Raw genomic sequence first — 6938 nt, forward strand, 5'->3', positions numbered from 1 at the left:
TTGAATCTCTTAGTTTGAATAAACCACCACTAATGATTCCACAATTGTTATGTAGGTCCAAGGAGCAGCAATCTTAGTCAAGATACACTGGTGAAGCTGAAAGCCGTATATACACTTGTTGAACAGCTGTATACTGGTGCTTAGCGCACGCTAACCACAATTTCACCAACAAAACAATGACCCAATCTGCTGAGCGACGTCTTGAAAAAATTGTCAATTCTGCCTGCAAGGATTCAAGAGATCAAACGGTCATGTGCAAGAGCCGGTGCCGTGACGGCCTTGAGCCGTGCTAAGGCATGGGTACCAGAGCTAGACCCAGATGAGGTAGCTACTGCGCATACAACTTTGAAGGAAGATGGTACTGCCTTTGATTAGAAGGAATTTGCTGCCTGCGTGAAGGAAATACATCCTGTGGCGACACTGATTGCTGATGAGACCAATCTATCCAAGTATCAACCGGCTTATGATGCAAAGAATCAAAAGAAACCCATGCCGGTTTACAAAGTGATGGATCTGATTCCTCCAATTCGTAAGCATACTTTCGCCCCTGAAGTTGACCCGTCGAATCTTATTGATGATGAAGCTGAATTCCACGCCTTACGTGGCATTGATTGGTCATCACTAAACTTCCAGGCGGCGGAGGAGGACAAAAAACCGAAAAAGGATGATCCAGAATCTTCAAGTCGCCAAGACCAAGAAGATTGATCCTCTGGGCGGTTTAAAATATTTGAACTTTGGAAAACACTTGATCTTTTTGGCTCACTGAGTCATGTAATAGGCTAGTAAACCTTGATCTGTCGTGCCATCGTACACATTTTTGCTTTGTGCCACACCGTTTGATCCGCCATTTGAAGAACGTATCACTTTATGCTTATGATAGCGTTGATTTGAGCAGAACAGATTGAATAGTAACCTGCACACAAATAGATTACAATTTCCCTGTGGTATTTACGTAAACTGCTAGCTTATTAGCTCCTTGCAGTTAGAGATTTTAGAGCCATAACTCTAAGCATAAGATTATTATTCTCTGGCGACTTAGAGCCTGCCATCCTGGCGGGTTGCAAAGACCTGAAGATGCTTCAAATATGAGACATAAATAGGGCAGCTTGGCCCGATTTGTAAAAACCATATTGTAAGAAAAAAGACATGATATAAAGCCAAGATCAAAAATCAAAAAATCTGATGCTTTCGCAAGCCGCCGAGCCAAAGTTTCTTCTTTAATGAAACTAGCCTGATGGCCACTGGAAGGTCCGCGCTTTCTGTGAGCCGCCTCTCACATGACCCAATCGACATTTGAACCTAGATAAGTGCGGGTCTTATTAAAAGATAGACTTATCAGGATTACGCGGGGTCGGAGTAGCACCGTGCATCACAGGCCAATTTATCCAAGTCTCAAAGAAGGCGGCTTATGAGCCTGGGTCTATCCTGGCTATCTGTAAGCCGTTCTCTCACATGACAAACCGACGTTTTAACCTTAACAAATTTAGGATCTTTGGTGAATACAACTTTTAAAAGATTGATTGTTAAGAGTTCAGCGGGTCAATCAGGATTACCTGATGAAGAAGTAGATGGCATACAGGTAAAATGACCCGGAAGGGCTATGTCCTCTTTGGTGAATACACCTATGTTTGAATGAAATAACCCAGTCAAGAAGGTAGTAATGCTATGTTCTCTTTGGTGAACACACCTATGTTTGAACAGGAAGCCCCTTGGTGACGTATTTGTGAGTTGTGCTCATCGGGTACCTATGTTTGAGTTGTGCTATGCATCCAACTCTTTTTGGTCCCTGTAATTTGGGCGTGAAGCCTCTTAAATGAGCAGGTAAAACAATGATAAAGACTCAGCTTCGTAGAAGTGAAACGACAGAGGCCCTGAATTATTAGGGATGCCACCTTTATTATACTATTTATAATATATAAATCGTCAAACTATGTACATCATGAGAGCTGGTGGCTTAAGTATAGTAGGGCCGAAGATGAGCAATATTCCACGGCCGGCGGGTCTCCTCCTCCGATGTGCATGAGTCCTTGTGGTCTCGAACGTCGATAATATCGTATGACCCATTATGCAGATTCTTGCTGACCACAAAAGGTCCTTCCCAAGGTGGGGATAATTTATGCATATCAGTTTGATCCTGGATAAGCCGGAGCACCAAGTCGCCTTCTTGAAAGGTTCTGGTTTTGACCCCGCGGCTGTGATAATGACGTAGATCTTGTTGATAAATTGCTGAACGAACCGCCGCGAGATCATGCTCCTCATCTAACAGGTCGAGTGCATTCTGACGTGCTATTTTATTATCAGCTTCAACATAAGCCGCCACACGGGGCGAATTGTGACGGGTGTCACTAGGGAGAACCACCTCTACTCCATAAACCATGAAAAAAGGCGTGTAACCCGTAGATCTGTTGGGGGTTGTATTGATACTCCATAACACTGAAGGTAACTCCTCGACCCAACAGCCCGGCGTTCTTTGCCTCGCAGAATCTCTTGATTATCTCGTTCTGCTTGACCATTAGACTGGGGATGAGCCACGGAGGAAACATCAAGTCTAATATGCTCTTGTTGACAAAATTCTTTCATAGCACCCTTAGATAGAGTAGTGCCATTATCTGTTATAATACTGCGGGGAAAGCCAAAACGGAAGATCACCTTCTTGATGAATTGAACCGTCGTTGTTGCATCACACTTACTAACCGGCTCTGCTTCAACCCACTTAGTAAACTTATCAACTACCACCAAAAGGTGGGTTTTCTTATCTTACGGCGAAGGTAAAAGCCTAATCTAGTTTGAGGTGGTATTGCTAGGGTTTCGATTACCAAGGAGCGAATACGCTTAGCCTGGCTTTCGATCTGTTGATTTTCTTTCCCTAAACCACCGCTGGGTCGTCCCTTTATATACACAGGTTGACGCCTAGCGGCTTTACAAAGTCCCGGCCGGTTCATATAACGTGTCCGGCTTGGTGACCAAATATACATGCCTTACAATACAAGTCATACATATATGGCGGTTTACACTTATGGGCTTTAAGCCGCCTCTGGGCCCTGGGCCTTTTAATGAGTCTTCATAGTGAATCGCCATCTTCAGCGTCTTTATGGGCTTTGTCTTAATAGACCGTTGTGGCTTAACCCGGCCCCTCCTGGGCAGGTTAACCCAATAGTTACATCCCCAACATTAGGCCTCGGGTTGATTTGAACTTGTTCATGTCAATCTTCAACACTTAGGGAAAAAATCCTTCTTCACTTGTTCTTCACAAGATATTGTAACCCGCCATGACGTCATCTCCTGGAATTACGGAAACCCGCCATGACATCATCCACCATTAATTTCGCATGAGACACAGCATATCTTAATGGATCTTTATCTTTAATTAACCACCCCGAAAATCAAGGTGTCGAAATGGCTATATAATCATTCCTTGTCCTCCTCGTTTTTCATGCCCGCCTGTTACCCCTTCCCTTATAAATAGGGTCTGTAGCTCTTTCATTTTCCCCATTTTCCTTCTCGTCTTCATCCTCTCTCTTCACGACGCGTCTGCACGCCTGAGCACCACCACCGTCGAGCTCGTCGGCTTCCTCGACCCAGGCCGCTGCATCAATCTGAACGGAACCAGAGAAACTGCGGCACTTCTCCATTGCTCTGATACCAATTGAAAGTGCGTTAAGTCGACTAGAGGGGGTGAATAGGTGATTTTTATGAATTCTTCACTGAGGAATTTCAGGGTGAGGAAATTCTTGAGCGAAGAACTACTTGCAGCGGAATAAGTACTTAGAAGCATACATGACATAACATAAACATGGATATCACGATGAAATGAAAACAAACACAGAGTACAGAAAGCGTAAGCGCGGGATAAAATAGGATGAAGACAAACAAACTGAAGAAATTGAACTGAGGAAATTGAGATTGAGGAAATAAAACCAGTTAGCTCGGTGAAGACAATGATTTGGTGGACTAGTTCCAACTGTTGTGACAGTTGTATGTCTGGTTGGAGCGGCTAGGTATTTAAACCTGAGGACACACAGTTCCAGACACACAGTCCTCACCGTATTCTCCTTGAACTAAGGTCATACATACCTCGTCCAATCACTCGTGGTAAGTCTTTAGGTGACTTCCAAACCTTCACAGACTCGGACAGTCGGCGATCCACAATTCCTCTCGGATGCTCTAGACCATGACGCCAAACCGTCTGGAGGATGCACAGTCCTCAAAGGTAACAAGCATCGGTTCCACACAGGAACAATCTCTTCAGTGATGCTCAATCACTTTGGTTTGTAGGTGTTTGGTTTGGGGTTTTGGGTTTTTCCTCACTTGATGATTTTTGCTCAAAGTCCTCGGAGGATGGGATGCTCTCAATGACAAGTGTCAGTTTCTCTCGGAGCAGCCAACCAGCTAGCGGTTTTAGGGGGCGACTATTTATAGCCTAGCGAGCAGCCCGACATGATAAGACATAAATGCCCTTCAATGATATGATCGTTAGGTGGGTACATATTTTGGGACAGCTGGCGTGTAGCATAGCTACGGTCAAAAATTTGACTATCAAATTCCTCAGGGCTATCATGTTCCTCACTTGTAGGGAATCCGCACTGGCGAATTCCTAACCCCTCAGTCAGAAAAAATTCCTCAGAGACCAGAAGAGCTTCATCTCTGTCACTAAAGAAATTGACTGACATGTTTGTGATTTCCAATGGCTTCACTCGAAGGGATTGGTAGGTGTAGGATTTTGATTTGAGAATCACATGGAAACTTTCCTTAGTTTTACCTCGACCCCCTTTAACAGTATGGTGTTTCCTATAACTCAAGAAAAAGAAAATGAAACTACGAAAACAAAAGTCTTCATGCTTCATGTTCCTCGCTTGAATATTAAGTCTTCACGGTCACACCAATTTCTTCACTTTCAAAGTCTTCAGAAATCCAAAGTCTTCAGTCGAAGACATTCATTTTTAGGGGTCGACTTTCTCTGTAAATATCAAACTCCTCATAGACTTATAGACCTATGTACACTCACAAACGCATTAGTCCCTTAACCTATAAGTCCTCAATACACCAAAATCACTAAGGGGCACTAGATGGACTTATAGTTGCGTGAGTCCATGGAGGGCTCCACCCACGAAGGGTCCATAAAGAAGCAACCTTGTCTATCCCACCATGGCCATCGCCCATGAAGGACTTGCCTCACTTGGGTAGATCTTCACGAAGTAGACGATCTCCTTGCCCTTACAAACTCCTTGGTTCAACAACACAATCTTGACGGAGGCTCCCAAGTGACACCTAACCAATCTAGGAGACACCACTCTCCAAAAGGTAATAGATGGTGTGTTGATAATGAACTCCTTTCTCTTGTGCTTCAAATGATAGTCTCCCCAGCACTCAACTCTCTCTCACAGATTTGGATTTGGTGGAAAGATTATTTGAGTGGAAAGCAACTTGGGGAAGTCTAGAGATCAAGATTCTTGTGGTTGGATTGGAATATCTTGGTCTCAACACATGAGTAGGTGGTTCTCTCTCAGAAAATGAATGCTGGAAGTGTAGGCACGTTTTGATGGCTCTCTCCACAAATGGAGGATGGGTGGAGAGGTATATATAGCCTCCACACAAATTCTAACCGTTACACACAATTTAGCAAACTCGGTGGGGCCGAATAGTTAAACTTGATCAGACCGATTTAGTTCAAAATGTGAATGTTGGGATTTTTGGTGGTAACTCGGTGTGACAGATTTCATTAGGGTTAGGGCATAACGTAATCTCGGTGAGACCGATCACAACAACTCGGTGAGACCGATTTCTATAATAGGCAAACAGAGAGTTGGTCAGGCAAACTCGGTGGGACCGATCGCTCATTTCGGTGGGATCGAAACGTTACGAAAAGGAAACGGAGAGTTTGCATTGCGAACTCGGTGGGACCGACTGCTCATCTCGGTTAGACCGAAACGTTACGAAGGGAAACAGAGAGTTTTCAATCCCATCTCGGTGAGACCGAGATCCCTATCGGTGAGACCGAACTGATTAGGATTTCTGGCTCTGGCTATGTCAAATGAACTCGGTGGCGCCGGACGGATCAAATCGGTGGGGCCGAGTTTAACTTTTGGTTTGGGACATATGTGGATATGAGGAAGTGGTGAGGGCTTTTGGAGCATACCACTAAGCATTTTGAGCAAACAAGCCATTAAGCAACACCTCATCCCCTTTTAATAGTATTGGATTTTCCTATGGACTCAATGTGATCTTGGATCACTAAAAGGAAAATGTAGAGTCTTGAGCTTGAGCCAATATGTGTCCTTAGCATTTTGAGGGGTCCACATCTCTAGTCCATGCCATGCCAATCATTGAACTTTCTGAAATGATTATCTTGAAAGAGTATTAGTTCAATGAGCTATATGTTGTTAAGAATTGCCAAAACCACCCAGGGATTAGTTGCACTTTCAAGGTGTGTTAATGCAAGAGAAGCGCCCCATAGCTTACTTTAGTGAGAAACTCTCTGGAGCACAACTTAACTACCCCATCTATGACAAGGAGCTATATGCCTTAGTGTGAGTTTTGCATGTGTGGGAACATTATCTTCGCCCTCATTAATTTTTCATCCATACGGATCATGAAATGCTTAAATACCTTAAGGGTCGAACTAAATTGAATAAGCGACATGCCAAATGGAGTGAGTTTATTGAGTCTTTTCCTTATGTAATCAAGTACATTAAGGGTAAAGAGAATGTTGTGGCGGATTCTCTTTCCCGCAAATGCATGTTTGTTACTAAACTTGAATTGAATGTCATTGGATTTGAGCACATAAAAGACTTATATGCACATGATCCTACTTTTGCTACACCTTATGACAAGTGTTTGATGCATACATCTTGGGTACGCTACTACATCAAAGATGATTATATTATGAGAGCTAACAAACTATGTATTCCCGAGTCTTCTCTTCATTTGTAACTTTTGCA

The sequence above is a fragment of the Triticum urartu genome, chromosome 4, assembly GCF_003073215.2.
Source record: "Triticum urartu cultivar G1812 chromosome 4, Tu2.1, whole genome shotgun sequence".
In the NCBI taxonomy this organism is placed as follows: domain Eukaryota; kingdom Viridiplantae; phylum Streptophyta; class Magnoliopsida; order Poales; family Poaceae; genus Triticum; species Triticum urartu.